Below are 20,505 nucleotides of genomic sequence, written 5' to 3' on the forward strand. Positions count from 1 at the left end.
TCCTTTCAGGACATTTTATGATGCATCTGACGGCATTGTAGAAGATCTCCATAGTCAGGTCAACATTGCTGAAGAGATCCGTACCGCGAGAGGGTGGTGCACAGCGAGTATTTCACCAGGCGAACAGTGGTACTCAAGGAGCGCCGCATTGTCGGAGAGACACAGTTCTTCAGGTTCTGAGGATTAGTCCATCTCTGTTCCACAAAGACGTGAACATTTGCGGCGTTCCAGATCCGAGGAGGAGTGTCTTAGGTTACAGCAGATATAGTACAATCAGTTGGGACCTCGTGCAGTATGATAGTAGATGGAACTTAAGCCTGTCCAAGAAACTATAGACATTGGTCAAATTTCCTTTCATCCTCGAAGGTGGCAGCAGAGGGGCAAGAGATGGTGAAGAAGGTATATGGGATGTTTACCTTCATCAGGGGATATAAGCATGGAGACTGCATGCGACAACTATATAAAGCATTGATGAGGCTACATCTGGAGCATTGTGTGTAGGTTCACTCATCATCCTATAGGAAGAATGTCATTACATGGAGCGGGAACAGAAAAAATTCACTTGCATGTGGATGAATTGCAGAATAAGGATAGATTCAAACAGGATGGGTTTGTTCTCCTTGCGGCAGAGGAATCTAATGGGTGATTTGAATGAGGTGCACAAAATTATGCATAGGATGGGAAGTGTACATGGTGACAGGCTTGTTACTCTTGGGCGTGCACGATAAAGGATCAGACGTGCAGGGAGAGTGGGAAGAAGATTTATGAGAGATCTGAGGGTTACTTATTCACACAGTGAGTGGTTGGGACCTGGAACGGTGCGTGAGGTGTTAGTGGAGGCAGGGACTTTCACACCATGAAAGATGCATCCGAAAAAACACAAGTCTCCAGACATAAAAGGCCAAGGACCATAATTGAGAGAGAAAAAGATAGATGGGAAGACTTTTCTCCCATGCCAGAGTTGTCAGAGGTTATTTCAGTGATGAGTCAGATTTTTACAAGTCTTCTGAGGGAGATGTTATTTAACAAGAGGGTGATCGAAATCAGGTAGGGGATGACTCAAATGCTGGCGGATATAAACGTCCTTACAACATTGAAAAAGCAATTGACAAACACTTGAATCAGCAAGGTATAATCATCTCTGGATCAGGTGGTGGCAAATGGGATTATCAGAGATTGGTACTTGACGGTCGCATTGACACGATGGGCCAAAGGACCTGTTTCTGTGCTGTGTGTCTCTGTGACTCTGATGGGTACACTGAAGCGGATATTTGCATCAAAAGAAGGAACTCCGAAAAACAATACTCAGCAGGTCAGGCAGCGGGAGAATAACAACTTGGACATGTATTGACTGGCCTAACTGATTGCATGTCTGAGAAGAACTAATGTACCGTAACAGCTCCCTCGCTTCGCCAACTCCCTACACTCAAAAATCTCCGGTGAGTTGTGCCGTGCATGAACAGTATTCCCTGAAAAGGGACTACGTACTTTTATTGTCATCGAGTCATGGAGTTATGCAGCACAGAATTAGGCACTTCGGCCTAACTCATTCATGCCGATCAAGTTGCCGACCTCAGGCAGTCCCACTTGCCGGACAATTGAACGCACCGTGACATAGCACCTCTGTCATAAATATGTGACACATATTTAACCGGTAACTCCAAGTTATTGAATCTCCCATTGGATGAAATTGTTCTCTATTTTCCCTGTGTTCGGACCCCACGTGAACTTGAATGTTTCAATCAAGACATCTCTCATTTTTTTTCAACAGCAGGAAAAACAAAGCCGGCTGGACAACCTTTCTTCATGGAGTTCCAGCCCATTCCCGATATAGATCTGATAACCTTCACTTAATTGCACCCGACTCATTCAGTTCCGAAAATAAACTGACAGACTCCGTTACTCCATACCACCCAGGGGGAGAGTGCAGAAGACGGAAGCTTAGGGAACGTCTCCATTGCTTCATAAAACGTGGCTGCAGCGGAAGGTTGCAGGTAAAACGCGGGGTTGTCAGGCCCACCTCCCTGCCCTCCTCTTGACTGATGTACAGTCTCTGTAAACTTAAATTGAAGACGTCATAACAAGACTGCAGTAACAGAGGGACATCAGGAAGCCATGGCACATCCCCAGCAGTCCGGATACAGTACTCAAGTAAAGCTTCAAAATCAACCGTACGGACCGGACGGCGGCATCAAGTAAAGGCAGAGCCGGCGGCGTTTGCTTCGTGATTATCTCATCGTGGTGCACAGAGGAGGCGGTTCTGTGTCAGTCCTGCTCTCCCGACCTGGAACATGTGGTGGTCAAATTTCGTCCATTTTATCTTCCAAGGGAGTTCTCCGGAGTCATCCTGATCGCGGTGTACATTCCCCCACTGGAAAATGTCAAGCTGGCACTGGAGCAGATGAGCACCGTGATCAACAGGCACGGAACAGCTCACCGTGATGTCTCTCCGGTCATCGCGGGGGACTTGCACCAGGCCAGTTGAAGAACTCTCTGACAAACTATCACCAACATATCATCTGTAGAACCAGAAGAGCCAACACACTCGATCACTCTTGCACCTCCATCAAGAATGCTTATCGTGCCATCAATCGCGCCCGTACTACGGCAAGTGCGATAACGGACTGTAATTCTACTCCCGACATCTAGGCAGAGACTGAATAACACAGCACTAGTGGTGAGGACTGCGAAGGTATGTTCAATGGAGGCGGACGAGCGTTTGCAGGAATGCTTTGATTCTGTGAATTGGACCATATTCAGGGATTCATCTTCGGATCTGAATGAACATACCACGGCCGTGACCGACTTCATCAAGACCTGCTTGGACGAGTGTGTGCCCTTGAGAACTTACCGAGTTTTCCCAAAGCAGAAACACTGAATGGACAAGGAGGTTCATAGTCTGCTGAGGTCTAGATCTGTGGCGTACAAGACTGGCGATCCATAACTAAACCAGATGTCCAGATGTGATTTGAATCGCCATCCTGAGAGCGAAAATGCAATTCTGTGAGAAGTTGAAGAAACAATCGGAAGTACGGCATAGGTGGCAGGATTTGCGCGCCATTAATTCCATTGAGGCGAAACCTAACAGGATAAATGGCAGAGATGCTTCACTCCTTGATGATCTTAATGCCTTTTTGCACGCTTTGAAAGGGAGAATAACACGACACCTGTACGAATCCCCACAGCATCTGGCCACCCTTTGATCTCTGACCAATTCAGAACATTCTTCAAGAGGGATAACCTTCGGAAGGCGTCAGGCTCCGACGGTGTAACTGTCAGGATACTTAAATCTGTGTAGACCAACTGGCTGGCGTGTTCAGAAACATCTTCAACCTCTCACTGCTGCAGTCGGAGGATCCCACCTGATTCAAAAGGGCATCCATCAACCGGTGAGCAAGAAGAGCAGAGTGGGCTGCCTCAACGACTGTCGGCCCATAGCACTCACATCTACCGTAATGAAGTGCTTGGAGAGGTTGGTGGTAGCTCTAATTAACACCAGCCTGAGAAACGACCTGGACTTCGATATTCAGAATAAATGGATCATGTTAATTTATTGTTAATTGGGTGCAAAGCCATTTTCCAAACCCAATCTCAGTAAATGGGGATATTAAGAGATGGTTAACGTCAAAATCCCGGAAAGGTATAACTGATTAGATCAAAAATTGGACTGAAACTGACATACTGCCTGCAGATGATTTGCAGGAATGTTCACGTGATCAACAAATAAAATCTCCCACTGCGCCGTCAGTCAGAAGGCAGTTCATTCAGCGGTGAATTTCGGACAAATGTTCACACTCTGTTTGAGGAAACGATCCCAGGTGATTGCACGTAGTTTCTTTTTCAGTTATACCGCAAGGGATTTCTCCACTTCCTGTCAGAAACCTTCTCTCTCTGGGAAGAAGGATAATCACTCCAGAGGTCCGGGAAATGAACACGTAAAACAGTTGTAAACTTCCAGCTGCAGAGTGTTGGATTTAATCAAATGAGCCATTACTGGGCTCCTCTGAACCGAGTTTAATGGTCTTCAACATTCCCTGGCAGGGCCTGATTTAATCTCACCCCACACCCGCCCCCCGGGCCCTAGGGCAGCTCTCGCTCAGAGTTATATTCAGATTATGTTTCCTTCCACACCCGCATAATTTGCGGTGTCTGGACGTCCATTGTTGATTAGCCGCTGCCGCCTTTTCTCTCCGTGACTTGGTACTGATATTCAGCTGTGGTGAAAGGTGTTCGATCCAATTTCTCTCAGGAAATATCCCGCAGTGATTGTGTTTCTCAGTGTTCTGCAGAATAACCAATCAGTAGGCTTTAAATTGGATTTTACTTTTTGATCTATCCAATTACTGACACTGATCTCTTCCCTTCCCATGAATCACAGAATGGCTGCAACAAGTGTGAACGTTTGGCCGAAATTCACCGTTGAATGAACTGCTTTCTGACTGACGGCGCAGCGGGAGATTTTATTTGTTGATCACGTGAACCTTCCTTCAAATCATCTGCCGGCAGTATGTCAGTTTTGGTGAGGTTGTATAAGTCATTGGTGAGACCAAATTTGGAATATTGTTTGCAGTTCTGGTCGCCGAACTACAGGAAGGATGTCAGTAAGATTAAAGAGTGCAGAGGAGTTTTACTAGGATGTTGCCGGGTCTTCAGGAGTTGAGTAACTGGGAAAGATTGAGCATGTTAGGACTTTATTCCTTGGAGCGGAGAAGAATGAGCGGAGATATGATAGAGGTTTACAAAATGATGAGGGACATAGACAGAGTTAATGCAAGTAGGCTCTTCCCACCTAGATTAAGAGAGATAAGTACGAGAGGACATGGATTTAGGGTGAAAGGGGAAGGTTTATGGTAAACATTAGAGGGAACTTCTTCACTCAAAGAGTGGTGGGAGTGTGGAATGGGCTGCCATCTGATGTGGTAAATGCGGGCTCGCTCTGAACCTTTAAGAGTAAATTGGATAGATACATGGACGAGAGAGGTCTGGCGGAGTATGGGCTGGGGGCAGGTAAATGGGACTAGCAGAATAATGTTTCGGCACAGACTAGAATGGCCGAATGACCTGTTTTCTGTGCTGTAGTTTTCTATGGTTCTCTGGTTATAAGGACCGAGGCCGTTTGTCCCGTCATTCCGGGCCATACCGGTGTAAAACGAGTCAGCACCGTCCCACTCCACCATCGTCTCCCCAACTGAGCTGCAGATGTTTCCCTGCCAGATCCTTATCCCATTCCACTTTCACTGTTGAAGGTGACTCTGTCTCCACTGTTCCCACGAGGCTTGTGTTTCAGTATGAAACACCTCGTCGACAAGAAAAGGAAATGATCTATCACCTTTAGTAACTGCTTTAGCAATTGCTGCTCCTTGAAAGTAGTCCTCAAACACCTGCAAAACAGATTCCATTTTAATATTTTCTGGAGGTAAAATCTGCCGTTGCGAACATTTCGTCGGTAACGGCTTCCTTCTTATCCTCCTTCCCTGATGCTGAAATCCGCAGATTCGCCCAGTGGAGCTCTGGTGGCGCAATAGGTTAGCGTGCGGTAGTTATATGGCAGTCCGCGGTGGAGAAATGCCGAGGCTGTGAGTTCGATCCTCACCCAGAGCACGTTTGGATTTAGTGGTTGTTTCAAGTGCGACTGGGCGACTCTCAAACTCAGAATAAACTGAGATGTTTCTTTCCATCTTTGTGCTCGGTAGTTTCGTGGTTTGCGTAATGCTATAACAGACCCAGCAACTATAGAAAGTAGAGACTATACATTTTATTCATAATCTGCTCTGTGCTTAAGATGGTTGCTGATCTCCTTTAGATGACCGCTGGGCCTCTTTCTTCTTCAGCTCAAGCGCGGGAAACTGTTAGTGCGTGAAACATATAGCTCATTAAAGAAATAGTTAACCCATTCTTAGGGAGACACTTTTGATTTAGTGTCGTTCATTAAACCATGGTCAGCATATTCCTAGGAAGACACTATTGATCTATTGTGTAGCTAAGGGTTAGTGCGACAAATGATTTTGCAGCAGTTCTGAAGCTGATAGTTTTTTAACTGATAATCCAGATGCTAGCAAGTCTCAGAAGGCATATGTTATAGGGGCAGATCGTAATGTTTTATAACCGTTAGGTTTGTAGCGAATGTCTAGTATTCTTTTATAACTGGTAATTCTGTAACCTAGTACCAGGACTCCCAAAGCCCATAAATACTTGGGGCACCCTGCGATTGAGACAAGAAATGACTGTGAGAAAGACAAATGGCTGTGAGCCAGGAGACAATTGTGAAAGGAGACAAATGGTGAAGGATGAAACTGTGAAGATAAGAGAGAACATGATGGATTGTAACAACGTAATTAAGCTAAGAAAAAAGGTATAAAAAAAGGTCCTCAAGCTTTGCTCGGGGGCAGCCAGAGAGGGCAGTAGCCAGACCGTGACTAGTAACTGACTGTCTGACTGTCACAACTTTTCTTTGCAAATAAAAGTTTAACTTCTTGAGTAATCTTCTGCTACTCCTGGTCATCTATCTATTGCGGGTAACCACGATACAACCCAGTTTCATTTCCTAGCTGCTCTCCGCTCGCTGATTCAGCCACCGCCGGCAGATAGTGGTCGTTCCCCGCAGCAGCCGTGCCTCAGAGCCTACTGTCGCTGAGGATGATTTGTGAGCGGGACAATGTCGGTGCCGCTCACACGGTGACTCAGGACCCCGCCCTACTTTGGCACACTGCTTTCAACATTGTTCAGAGAGTGAATATCCACTGGTCAATTGTTTGTCTTCATATCAATACATACTCTTTCTCTGTTGCAGTACGTTGAGTCCAAGGGACGGTAAACCCACTGGAACTGTACTGGACCCATAAATCCTCAAACTGGACATCAATGAGAATGAGGCCTCACCAGCTGGAGCAGAAGCGAAAAGCATGTTCCTGCCCCAGGTTCGAACGGGGGAACTTTCGGGTGTGAGGCGAACGTGATAACCACTGAACTGCAGAAACATCGCCACCTTCAGATACGAGTTTAAGTAGAAAATGTAACCGCAGGACGTTAACAAGGAAATAAAGGTGGGGGGAGGGGGGCGTAGTTGATGGAGGCCGGTCTGTTCTAGATGGAAACAAAGGATTGGAAAGGTTTCAACGTGTTTCCAGCAGTGAACTCCAGACTAACATGTTCACCACCGCACCACCGAATCCACCGTTGGTGCTGACAGTGTTCTGAAGGAGTGGATTAAAGCAGCGCCACATGCAAGTGATATTCTCAGCTTGAAATGGGAGTCGGTCTAAACAAAGGATGCGGGAGGCTGAAGTTGTGTAAAAGTATGCCTAAAGTAAACGGGAAGGAGAGGTTACTGAAGTCTCCAGAATAGAGAATAAAGAAGAACCGCATTATCCTTATCAACATAGCTTGTTAACGGTTCAAAAATTAACCACATTTGTTAGACATGGATTCCACCGATCAAAACCATGGAGAATATCCCTGAGCATTACTGTCTGTCTGCAAGGACACATTAAGCCTGTCCATCCAAAGTTTGCCAATTCCTTTCACATCACTGATGTAAAGCGCAGCAGCCTGTCATGACCTGGTTTATTCCAGTTGCCTTTCTTGAATGAAAGCACCTCATTTGACATCCTCCTGTCCTCAAGCACTTTTTCAGGGATGATTTGATCATTTCTGTAAGAACCTGGAAATCTCCTCCCATGCTTCCCACAGCAGCCTGGGATACATCTCATCAAGCCTGGGATATGTATCTACCTTTAATCTCTCTGGAACATCCTCCTTTGTAACAGCAACTTGTACAAGAATTACACTTTTCTCTTCCCTGGATTCTCCAACTACAACATCCTTCACCGTAGTGAACACAACTGAGAATTATTCACTGAAGTGATGCCCAGCCTCTGAACATTCATGTCCCTGCTTCGATCGCGAGTTTTACCTGCCTTTGTCAATAAATGTTCTTGCATATGTCTGTGTGTCTGCTCAGGTTTCAGTCTGTCTTTATGCATCCTGCCTGTGTGGGACTTCCTGCCTTTCTTTCTCTTCAGTAGCTTTAATTCTACACCAAAGGGGGCTACTGTGGGCTCTGTAGCGCAATGTATAGCGTGTTGGACTTCTAATAATCTGTAACCAAGCGATTCAAAGGTTGTGGGTTCGAAGTCCCACCAGAGTCAGTATTTTGTCCGAATTCGCTACAGCGATAAACAAGATCAGAATTCGAGTGGGTGATGACATCACCTGATGTTGGATAATCTAGAAATCCAGGTCATGCTTTGAAATAATCGAATCGTTCACTTAAACACAGAAAGGAGGTGATTATTTTCTCTCAGATCGCCCGAGTCTGGAATTTTTCGTGAAAATTGCTGCGAGTACTGAGTCTTTGATTATTTCAAAGACGGGGGAGATAAATACTTGACAAAAATGGGAACGGATACGATAACGAGGTGGGCTGGACTGCAGAGTTAAATGACTGAGCGTCTGGGTGCTCTTCGGTCATTCCGATGTGCACGGATATTTGTGTGTAAGTAAATGATTTAAATTTTTGTTGTCTTCAGTTCACTCAACTTCTTCCATTCCATTAATGTTGCAGGTTTGACAAGCTCCTTTCATTCTGTTCATGGTAATTCAAACATTTCTGAAGAAAAATCGACAAATTTGTCTTCTGTAATTCAGAAAATAACAGTCACTTTTTGACCAGGAACCTGTCCCCTCACATTATGCAAGTGCCCAGTTTATGCGGTTCCCAGTCCTCGCAGAAACTCCGTTTCGAAATGGAAATCTTTATTACTTCTTTGAATTAAAAACCCAGACTGAGAAGGCAATGGGTAGAACCGTGCAGACGGAACAGTTTCTGGTGTGGTGCATGTTTTACTGATTTCAGTGAAGGCAACGGCGAGTAACCGTCATTAAATCAGAAGGACGTCACGAAAACATCGGCCAATATTGGACGTTTCTGTACATAACTCTTCGCACACATTAGAACAGTTGTGAATATCCCAGAGGGGGTCCAGAGGAGATTTTCTGGTATCGCAGCCAATGTGAATGATTTCATTTGCAATTTCAAGCTGCGGAAGCTGGGATTATTTCATTCAGATGAAGAACATCGAGAGCACACTTTATGGACATCTTAATATACATGCACAAGTCTTGCTGAACGTAACAACACAGGTCGATAGAGTAGTGAGATAACTCTTTGCATCCGCTGGAAATGTCTGAGTTGAACTCTTTTGACCCATGTCGACAATGAGAGTACTCATGAAAATTGGCTTCCCTGCACTGACGTCTGGTAAAACCTCATGGTCTGCCACCTTGCTGTCTGACGTGACAACCGTTTATCATTTCTGTCTCCGGTATATTCTGAAGAGATATTCGATGGATTGGAAAACGGGAAGCCGCATCAAGCTCAAACACTGTATCTGGGACAAATAATTTCAAATCAAACACGGAGAGTATAAGAACTTTCAAGATGAACATGTTCAATCAGTGAGCGTTGTTATTTAATGAAAGAAAAACAGCTTCGTTGTGGGGTAGTGTTGCGGAGCAGTCTATGGCGCTGGATTAAGGCTAAGTCTCCACGAAGGTGTAGGTTGGAATCCTACTACTGCCATTGGGTGCAAACCTACTGCACCCAATATTATCTGTTTGCAGTATTAAAACTGCATTGGGAAATATTTTGCAGAGGAAAAACACAAATCATCGTGACAATGATCCTGCATTTGTGCCAGGATCAATAATCTCACTGAAGGGCTGAAAAACAGTCATGAGTTACTGTAGAGATTGTGCATAGGTGTGATCGTGGCCCATATTTATACGAAACAAATGGGTTTGAAAGTTTTCAATATCAAGCTGTATTCCAACATATCAGCAGCGCTGCTTCTGCCGGGTCTTGAAATACACAGCAAACTGGTCGGAGTTCGAGTCGAAATGACCTGTGGAACGCGACGTGGGTTCGTTTGTCAACAGGACCAGGGTGAGGTCATAAAGCAGGGCAAGGGCGCGTTTGCGAAAGATTGTGTCTCTAAACTAACACCACACCGCAAAAACGCAAGGAAGAGGAAAACAAAGTCATCGGAACCGTCATCTGGTTGAACTGCTCGCCCTGTTTCTTGCTTCGCAGACACCACGGACCTGTTGCGTTTTGGAGGCTTTTTATTTGTTCTGTTGCTTTTTGTTTTCTGCTTGGAGGTGCGTAAACGGCTGTGCTTGCATTGAACCCGCTTATCACATGGCAACTCACCCCATAAATGAAAGGCTCCGCTGGGAGTTGAACCCAGGATCTCCTGTTTACAAGACAGGCGCTTTGACCAGTTAAGCCACGGAGCCCCCGCGCCGTCCAACAACTGTAATAATGAGATGCTACTTGCATTAACTTCTCTTGTCCGTCTGCTGGCGAGAGAATTGCATCAGATTCTGCTCAATCCTTCAGATTCACTGTTTCGTCTACTTCCAAACATTGTATCACCGTATCCAGAAACTGATTCTCCGCAGTGACAATTCCGCCTGTTTTACTGAAAACATCCTCGCCTCCATTCGCACCACCTCAAAACTCCTACCGTTACCTCCACTCTTTATGTTTGATCTCATCACAGCTTCAGGAGGTCATCAGAAGTGAAATAAAATGGACAAACTCATCAATAGTCGGTGTTTTACAACTTTCTTAGGTGGTACGGACATGGATACCAACTGTTCTTTTTTCTAATTAACGAGGTGGGAGCAGAAGATAACGGGATGCAACCAGCATGAAATCGCTTCCAGCGAGGGATGTGGCTGACGGTTTGAATGTGTTCACCTTCGGAACACATTTCCCTGGGACTGACGCAGACAAACCCTCTTTAGTCTGACTTCTGGTTCTCAACCAGATCTGGATATATTTCTGTCCGTTGCTTCCCTTCTGTGAGAGAAGTGTGAGATGGAAATGTGCAGATCCTTTGTCATGATACAATTTACATTTCTCAATGTTTTTAGGATTTGTTACCAAATTTCATACTTATACATATTCTGCTTCAAATTTTGATCGTTGTTCCTTCACTTATTTCTGTAACAAAATATTCTTAATTCGTAACTGTTCTTGGTGCTGGGCAGCTTTAAATATACTTCTGTTCACTCGTTCCTTGATGAACCCCGTCGGATGATACACAGCACTGGAGATGTTAATGAGAGGAACCGTGTGTTGCTACAGATGACGCACGGAGAAGGGAACGTGATGTCTGCCTCAAGTGCTCCGCACCACTCACAATTAATTATGACCCTATGCCAACTCACTCCAGACATCTCACGGAGCCAGCTTGACCGCATTGTATCTGTCAGCTGGAAGAGGCGGGGGAGGAAAAGTGAACTTTCTAACTTGCCAACTGGGATGAAAACGCTTTTCAATGTGTAAGTACATTCAGCTCCATCGCGGAATCATTCCACATGTGGAAACTCTTGACAATGGTTAATTCCCACTGTGCTTGAGAAACGCGTCCCCCACTTCTCACTCTCTCGCCGGACATTGGCCCCAGGCAGGTTTCTTAGCTCTTTCTCTTGGCGTTTCCGACAGAGTTGGACCGTGTGGCCTAATGGATAAAGCGTCTGACTTATTAACTGCTACATTAACGAATATAATTACTATGTCGGGGCGAACGGTCCACGAGGCAGTTACTCGTGAAAAGAAAATAGTGAATTCAACTCTGTGGTCATGGTTGGATTTGAAGCCACGGCTTCCTGGAGCGTTTATCTCGCGCCTGAGACCACTCGGTCATATTACCAGGCAACACACTCGACTTACGATCCTTAACCTGCCACCTGTTCTACCTAGTTATAGAAGGGCGGAAGTCGTTTTTGTTGCGACACATGCGGCCTGCGTCGGACTTCAGAGTTTTCTTTCCCATTTACTGCATTCGGGCGATCATATCCCTTTCTTCATTCCATCCACAATTCCTTCAAAACACGATTTAAACACGATTTTTCAGGGTTCTATTTGCAAATACAAATCGTGAAAGTGTAGCAAGCAATGAGGAGGTGACAACTGGTTGGGAAAGAGGGCACAAAACTGGCAAAAGATTCTTAATGCAAGGAATTATGTAGCAACTAACGTTGTGAGAACTGACAGGTAACTGACAAAATGCCCAGCTGTATGGGGCGTGTAGGACAAGCCTGCTCCGGGGATATATCTTTCTGTTTACTGATGTCCCTTCTGACGGACCAGTGTTTTGGTAATCTGAAATATCATCTTCAGACAGTGAAAATATAAATATCCCTATCCGGACCAAAGCACTCTCCTCCATCGTCTTCCTTGGGTACAACTGTGCAGGCAATGGGAAATATTTCCCTTTAAGCCCGCGAATTTATTTGACGCTCCTCTCAATAATAACATGTTATCGAACTTCAGTCTCCCTCCCTGACTTCTGCACCTGCAAATTCCCATTCTTTTGTGAATACAGATGTGACGTATTTATTTAATGACGTACGTCATCTGGCTCCACGCATCGTTTGCCACTGCAGTCCTTGCTTGGCCCCACACTTCCTCGGTTGCAATTTTGCCTTGACTATTCTAGCCAAGTGCTTCGGGATTTTCCTTAATTTCAGAGACCAAAGAGACTGCAGATGCTGTAATTCTGGAGAAACACACAAAATGCTGGAGGAACTCAGCGGGTCGGGAAGCAACAATGCAGAGAAATAGACAGTCAACGTTTCGGGTCAAGATCTTTCCTCTGGACTGATCCGCTGAGTTCCTCCAGCATTTTGTGTGTTTTCCTCAATCTTGCCCGTCAATGATATTTCGTGTCCTCCTATGTTCTACACATTATTTTAATTGCCGTCTTCCGTTACACATGGAGGATAGGCCCTGATTCCTTCTCGGTATCCCGTTTCCTGGCAGCCTTGTTTAAAACCTCCCCAGCAAAACCGGAGTCCCCTCTGCAAGGGTATTGGACCATTACTGTTCAGGTAGAACCTGCCTCGTTCTTACACGTCCAAATTTCGCCAGATGGCACACCAGTCATCAAGAAATCCAAAGTATTACACCACCCCTTCTGCAAACATTTATGCAACCGTTCATCTTATTCCTGGACTGACCGGCGAGATGCAGCGGAAAAAATCTCGTTCTTTTATGGACAATGTTATTGCCCAAATTTTACGACGACAGACTTCATCCCTATATCGCTGGTAACAAAGTAGATCATCAACTTTTTCTGTTTGCTCTCTTCCATGAGAACACCCAGCAGTCGTTATGGGAAACCTTCGGCACACGGGATGGAAACACCATCGTGGATTCACGGCTCCGAGCTGTAAAGCCCCTGTCTCTTCCAACCCCACCCCACTCCCACCAATATTGAGCCTCCAGCTCCCATTGCTCTTGGAAGCTTTCTCTTCCCTCCATGTACAGCTGACTCACACGTGATGCAGCGATGAAGGCACTGCGTACTCTCTTCAGTGATGCGGTTAATCCACTATTCCCAACACAGGTAGAGGCGCTCTCCGATGTTTCCTTGGCTACTTGCCTTGTTTTCCGTTCTTCCTCTGCTTGTTGGACACCCATTCCTTCTGCAACTCTCGTTCTTTAACCATCAAAGCGACTGTCAGAGATGTGCTCTATACGCGACTATCCTCCCTTCGGATGCCTCCAGTCGTAGTTTAGGATCCGAAACACGGCGCACAAGCGGGGAAAACTGGAAACATCAAACTCAGATCCAGTCACGCAGAAAGTAAGGAGCGTCCCGAATTCCCAGCAGCTCCAAGCCGTACAACACACTGGACTCGTCTGATATGCATTTAGTTTATCGTGTCCCCTATAATGTCGCCCTGTATTCGTTTTTCCACTTCGTTTAAACGAAGAAATAATGATAACACACTCAGCAACCACCTGCGTCACAGGCACCAATGTCACACTGTCGAACCGAACAAAGTGGTGGAGAAGAGGTCACAGACTCTGCTCACCAAAACCGCCTGTACTCCGAGTCCGCTGCACCCTGAGACACGCTGGGAGAAAACACTCCTTGGTTCTCCTGGCTCCTGTTCATCCACTGGAAGTCTAGTAACCTGATATAAATTGATCTCGTTTAAAAAGGCCACATTTACAAATAAACAAAGCGTATGTCAGAAGTGGGATTCGAACCCACGCCTCCAGCTGGAGACCAGATCGCTCGCTTTATTACGGAAGGATTTCACTCCTTATGTCTGGCGCCTTTGACCACTCGGCCATCCTGCACATCCATGCCCAAATCTCGATATCACAAACAAACGTTCAATGCCCTCGGCAAGTCCCGTTGTTATTTTACCACCAGCCATGGGGCCAATGAATGTCCTTTCCACCAATTATTGCCGGAAACTGCAATACTTAAATTTCTGCAGCTGTTCAACAGACAAATCAATGGTGGAAGTAAAGGGGAAAACGGAATTTCGCTATTAACCGTCAATGCTGTTGCCAGTACCGGTTGATTTATTCACCTGTCAAGAGTTTCTGCAAGACATTTAACAAGGGACCTGCTGGAGATAATTTCAGTGGGTTTTGTTGTGCACAAAGAGCAACGTGTTATGTACTAACTAGAGAAAACCACATAACGCTGAAGTTACCGGACGGCATCCTGCTTTCCTTGTGTAAATTACAGTTTTTTGACCGGACAGATAAAAAATCTTTCTGAGCTCTACCTTGGGTGGACCCGGCTGAAAGATTCGTTCAATTGGCCGTTGGTCCATTCCACGCACCTCGCGTAGTTTTGAGCTCTACTTGCATCGTTAATGCATTGAATTATTTGGCTGCCAGAGCCGAAGATGCCGAATTCTTGTGTCCATCAGATCACACGGACAGCTAATCATGGGCTGTTCCCCAGAAGTCTTCTGGCTGTGATCCTTTGAAGTACAGCGTCTCCAGAGGACGTCATGGCGTGACGTCAGAGTCATTTCAGCCATTCCCCTTGAAATATTCTCATGGAGTCATGCAACCTTCCTCCTTCCAAATGTCAGCGGACTGATTAAATGCAAAATGTCCTTGCAGAATCTTGCGATTTAGGGCCGTGGATCAGAGGAACCGTGTTGTCCTTTCAGAAGCTCTAACTTACTTGGAAGCTTAAGCTGATTTGGCAAGTGACCAAATACTCTGACAAACTTCTTCACATGCACTGTTGCAAGTATCTGACTGGATGCATGATGGCCTGGTTCGGCAATTCCGATGCAGAGAACAGACGACAGACGAGGCTGCGGAGAGTCGTGTACGCAACCCTGTCCATCACAGGCACATCCCTTCACACCTTTGAAACCATCTATAGGACATGCTGCCTCACTAAGACAGCATTAATCATCAATGACCCCCACCTTCCCGTTCATGCTCTCTTCTCTCAACCACCCTTGGGGAGGAGGTACAGAAGCCTAAACTCCTGTAGCTCTAGGTTCAGAGAGAAGTACGTTTCTGAAACAATCAGTTCCTTGAACCGACATGCACAACTCTATCCCTGCCTCAGCATCGAAACATAACGGAACCACCTCTTGCACAATCATGGATTGTCTCTGATTGTGTTTTTCGCACTGACGTCTTGTTTCGCACAGAATTTATTTCCTTTACTGTCATGTCCAATTTATGTATAACTTAACGGTCTGTGCATTGTCTCAGTCTCCGCGTCCGTGCTGCAAGTTTTCCAGTCAAATCTGCACCTCACCGTATTGCGCATGTGACCATAACCTCGAGGACTTGACTTGAAGTTATCGCTTCTGCCGGTCACAGTCGTCACTCTGTGTTCAAATCTCTGTCGTTTCCAGAAAGTATGGAATAGAATCTGACAAATTCCAATTCTATCTCAATCAATAACCGCAAACCAGGTTGCTTCAATCATTAGATTAAATGAAACAATTGCTCGTGATGAGAAGGCTCATTATGTATTGTTGTGCAGGAAGATAAGGTGCACTAAAAATGCCCGCGGCTCTTGACACAGTGGCATAAATGGCAGAGTTGCAATCGCATCCTGTGGATATGCATTGATCGCGGGTCGAGGACAGCGCAAATACTTGCAGCGACAAAACGCCTCCACAGATTCTGCCTGACCCGCTGAGATCCTCCAGTTGTTCTTCTCTTTCTTGAAACAGAGCACAACATTTGCAGACTCGTGTATCTCTGTGTTGAAAATAGATTGGAGAGATGTGGGGAGAGAGTGAAGCCGAAAGTGACAGAATGGATGCAGAACCATCATGTTGATAAAACGACCGTGACGGGCTTCAAACCTGCAACCTTGTGATAACTTCGAACCCAACAGCGAAATCAGATGCCTTATTCGTGAGGCCACACGGTCTCTTGTTTCAAAACGTCCAGGATAAATAATAAAGAAGAATATTTGTTGTACCTTGAAAAAATTAAAAGGAATTAAACTTTCGGATGGGAATTACCTTCTTTGACGTGTTTCGGCATGTAGAATGCTTCTGTGGCAGAGCTTGGGGAACCCGGAGACATAGCCGTGCTTTCCACGTGGATGCAAAGTTCGAAAATTCACATTATCTGCCTGCACCCTTCCCACTGACAGACATAATGCGGTCACGTGTCCCGAGCACTTCGATAGATTGAGCGGTTTCAGGATCTGACAGGACTTTTTAGTGGAACGGTCTACCTGAGGCATACAGAACCTTCTCTTCTCTGTTGGAATCTGAAGCACCATACTGTTTGCCTCATTTCCCTCATCAGTATTATGTCCATAATGATCCCAGGGTCCAAGTGCCCAACCCAACAATACACAACACGTTGCCGCTAGAATGTTTTTAAAGCTTTTTCAGAATTAGGCCGTTAGTTTCCAACTTGTTTTACTTCAGAACGACGAAGAAAATCATTTTAGCTTCAGATATACTGAACTTCAATGTGGAGGCGGGTTGAGCTATCAGTTGCCTCGGTAAGATTGTTGTTCAGAGCCATGGTTAAGAGTTGTATCTGACATAGAGCGGGGATCGAGCAGGACGTCAGTCACTGCACACAATACTTGTGTATTCCGTGCCCATTGTCACACTTGACGCCCGGTTTCAGAGTATCGGAGCCTGCTGGGGGCGCTGTGGTACATTTGTGGGGCTGAAATTCGCGCGGATGACGGGATTTTACTCGTGTGCACCTCGCATTTGAAAGAAGGGCCTTTGGAGAAGGAATGTGTGAGAGAAAGTCAGAGGAAGGAAGGGAGGCAGCCAGAGACATTGTGAAAATTTGTAAACAGAGTGGTGCATCCACTCGTCTACAAAGATGTCCACTCTCTGCCTCTTTCCCAATCTGAAGTAACAACCGTCGGTCAATAACCTCCCCTGTCAATTTTGAAAGAAGTTTGGGATGGAGAAGGCGAAATGACCCTCATATAATTTTTTGAGGAAAGAATTCTAAAGTACGAGTTCAGGATGCAGGGGATCCAAAATGAAACAGGTCAACCCTTCTTCGGTCTCGCTCTTAAATTGCATCTGTGAATGTGGTGTTGTGGGCGAGTGGGCACAATTGTAGGAGTAATGCACAGTCTCTCCGGCGAGACATATCTCAGATATAGCTTGATATCTCATTGCCGTCTCAGTTATGAGGTCTGATGAGGAAAACAACATTTTCTGGCAGCGAAATACGGTGAAGAAGTCAGAATGTCAAAATGCGCTGGTAGTTCTTGCATTCTTTGTGTTCTTTAGCACTGACTCCCACACTGTGAAAGGGCTGGATGGCTTGGAATTTGTCAAATGTGTTCAGGAATGCTTTCCAAATCAATATATAGAGGTACCAACGAGAGAGGATGCAATACTTGATCTTCTATTAGGGAACCAGAATTAAGGAATCAGGTGACAGAAGTATGTGTATGTGAGAATTTTGGGTCCAGTGACCATAATGTCATTAGAGTCCAGTTAATTATGGATAAGGACAGGTCTGGTCCTCAAGTTGAGGTTCTAAATTCGAGAAAGGCCAATTTTGTGCAAATGAGAAAGGATCTAGGAAGAGTGGATCGGGATAAGTTGTTTTCTGGCAAGGATGTGTTCAACAAGTGGAAGGCCTTTAAAGGCGAAATTTTGAGAGTGCAGAGCTTGCAAGTTCCTGCCAGGATTAAAGCCAAAGTTAACAAGCATAGGGAACCTTGGTTTTCAAGGGATATTGGCGACATGGTTAAGAAAAAGAGAGAGGTGTATCGCAGGTATGGGCAACTAAGAACAAATCAGATACTTGAAGAGTATAGAAAAAAGTAAGAAAATACTGAAAATGAAATCAGGTAGACAAAAAGAAGACATGAGGTTGCTTTGGCAGATAATGTGACGGTAAACCCGTAGGGTTTCTACAAGGATATTAAGAGTGCAAGGATAATAAGTGACAAAATTGGACCCCTAGAAGATCAGAGTGGTCGTCTATATGTAGAGCCTCAGGAGACTGGGGAGGTCGAAAACAGTTCATTTTTTTGCATCAGTATTTACTCGGGACACTGGCACAGTGGATATGGAAGGAAGGGAAACAAGCAATAGTGTCATAGAACATACAGGGATTAAAGAGGAGGAGGTGTTTGCTGCTTTACAGCGAATAAAGATAGATAAATCCCCCGGGCCTGATAAGATGTTTTCTCGAACATTGAGAGAGACTAGGGTAGAAATTGCAGGGGCCCTGGCAGATATATTTAAAATGTCCTTAGCCACGGGTGTGGTGCCGGAGGACTGGAGGGTAGCTCATGTTTTTCGTTGTTTAAAAAAGGTTCTAAAATTAAACCAGGTAATTACAGGCCCGTGAGCCTGACATCAGTGGTGGATAAATTATTGGAAGGTGTTCTGAGAGATCGGATATACCAGTATTTGGACAGCCAAGGGTTGATTAAGGATAGTCAGCATGGCTTTGTGCGTGGTAGATCGTGTTTAACGAATCTTGTGCAGTTTTTCGAGGAGGTTACCAAGAATGTAGATGAAAGGAAGGCTATGGATGTTGTCTACTTGGACTTTAGTAAAGCCTTTGACAAAGTCCCAATAGCAGGTTATATCAGAAGTTTCAGACAATAGGTACCCATGGGAAGGGAGGAGATAACGCAAATAGAGTGCTGAGGCTGAGTGGTCGGCAGCTCAGCAGGGGTTTGATGGTTAGATGGCGCCAGGTAGGGGCCGGTGTTTGGAGGTCGGGTCAGAGGCTTGAAGGTGACAAACCGAGATGCCAAATGGCCGCAGATTGTGGAATCTAACAATGAAGAAGGTGATAGGTGGAACCACATAAGAGAGAGGTGATATTCAGATGGCACCAGTGGGGGAGGTAATAGGAGGGCGCGTGGGTTAGGTGAGTGAGTGCTAGGCTGGTAGAATCAGGTCGGGAAGGAATGGAGGCTCACTGTTCAGTGGTTAAGCCTGTGTATGACGGAGAGATGGGTTCAGATAGGGAATGGGAGAGAAACTGGATAACAAGGGAAATGGGAATAGGTTTGAAGGTAGGTGTGGGTGAGAGAATCAGGGTGGGTCAGGAGGAGAGAGAAATGAGCACAGATGGTGCGGGTTATCTGATATTGCAAAAGTCAATGTTCATACCAATGCGTTGTGGTCTACCCAGGAGGAATATGAGGTGCCGCACGTCAACTTTGATTTTCTCCTCACCCGGGCCGTGGAGATGACCGAGGACTGACACGTCGGTGAGGGAAAGGGAAGAGGCGTTGAGAGAACATGTGCCCATAAGCTGCAGATAGCCATTGCGCTCAGTGCGCAGGTGCTCCGCAAAGCGGGCTCCTTTTCTACGCACTGTAGTGGAACCCCAGCTTGAGGACTGACTGCAATAGACAATGTCGGAGCGGATACATGTGGACCTCTGCCTCACCTCTACGGGCTGTTCAGATCCCTGGATGGTGGTGAGGGAGGAGAAGTGGGTACAGACGTTTACACTTGTTACGCTTGCAACGGAAAATATCAGAGGAGAGGGTGGGATGAATGAACCATACAGTTTTGGAGACATCGGTCCCTGCGAAAATCATAACGTGGTGAGTAGGGGAATATGTGACCGGTGGTTGTTATTAGGAGGAACACTGAAGTGTTTTCTCGTGGTCAGATTAAATGGAAGCTATTAGATGTGTATTTGGTTTCAGGACCACTGTATTTTATTAAAGTCTGTTTGGTGCACGGGGAACTGGATACAGCAAAATCTCTGCACTGTGGCGCTGCTGTTAAAGCCGTTGCCTCACAGCGCCAGAGAACCGTGCTCAAATCTGAAAACCGGTGCCGTCTGCGTGGGGTATGCAAGTTCTCTCCGTGAGCGCACGGGAATCATCGTGGTGCAGACACATTCTGAGTTAATCGGATAAATTACGTTGGATTCATAATGTTGAGATCAGGTTTTCCACTGATGGATATTTCTGTCAATTTCAATGTTCAATTTAGCTGATTGAATAAGATGTACTGAATAAGAGGAGAGTAAAGCGCTTGGATTGAAACCTCCAGCTGGGGATACATGAGATCGGAGCCCTGGTCATTCTGGCTCTGCACTGCGCTCCCACTATTTAGATGTTGATCATGAGAGTAACAGCGAGCTTGTCGTATTCAAGCCAGGATATAAGGGATTACAATAATATGGGCAGAATTCCCTTCATGTCATTAATATCTCATCTGTTTGCA

General features: G+C 45.6%; 4 non-coding genes across 4 annotated transcripts; 2 read left to right on the top strand and 2 right to left on the bottom strand.

The window, feature by feature from the left end:
• Nucleotides 1–5,507: 5,507 nt before the first annotated feature.
• Nucleotides 5,508–5,601, top strand: trnai-uau (transfer RNA isoleucine (anticodon UAU)). Its single transcript has 2 exons — nt 5,508–5,545; nt 5,566–5,601. It is a non-coding gene; the product is annotated as a tRNA-Ile (tRNA).
• A 2,454-nt stretch (nt 5,602–8,055) lies between these two features.
• Nucleotides 8,056–8,147, top strand: trnar-ucu (transfer RNA arginine (anticodon UCU)). The gene is given in 2 exon segments: nt 8,056–8,092; nt 8,111–8,147. It is a non-coding gene; the product is annotated as a tRNA-Arg (tRNA).
• Nucleotides 8,148–10,222: 2,075 nt separating this feature from the next.
• On the bottom strand, nt 10,223–10,296 carry trnat-ugu (transfer RNA threonine (anticodon UGU)). Its single transcript has one exon. It is a non-coding gene; the product is annotated as a tRNA-Thr (tRNA).
• Nucleotides 10,297–14,047: 3,751 nt separating this feature from the next.
• On the bottom strand, nt 14,048–14,162 carry trnal-uaa (transfer RNA leucine (anticodon UAA)). The gene is made up of 2 exons: nt 14,124–14,162; nt 14,048–14,093 (listed from the first exon to the last, which is right to left on the bottom strand). It is a non-coding gene; the product is annotated as a tRNA-Leu (tRNA).
• Between the last annotated feature and the right edge of the window lie 6,343 nt (nt 14,163–20,505).

This window comes from Pristis pectinata, chromosome 13 (assembly GCF_009764475.1).
Source record: "Pristis pectinata isolate sPriPec2 chromosome 13, sPriPec2.1.pri, whole genome shotgun sequence".
NCBI lineage: Eukaryota > Metazoa > Chordata > Chondrichthyes > Rhinopristiformes > Pristidae > Pristis > Pristis pectinata.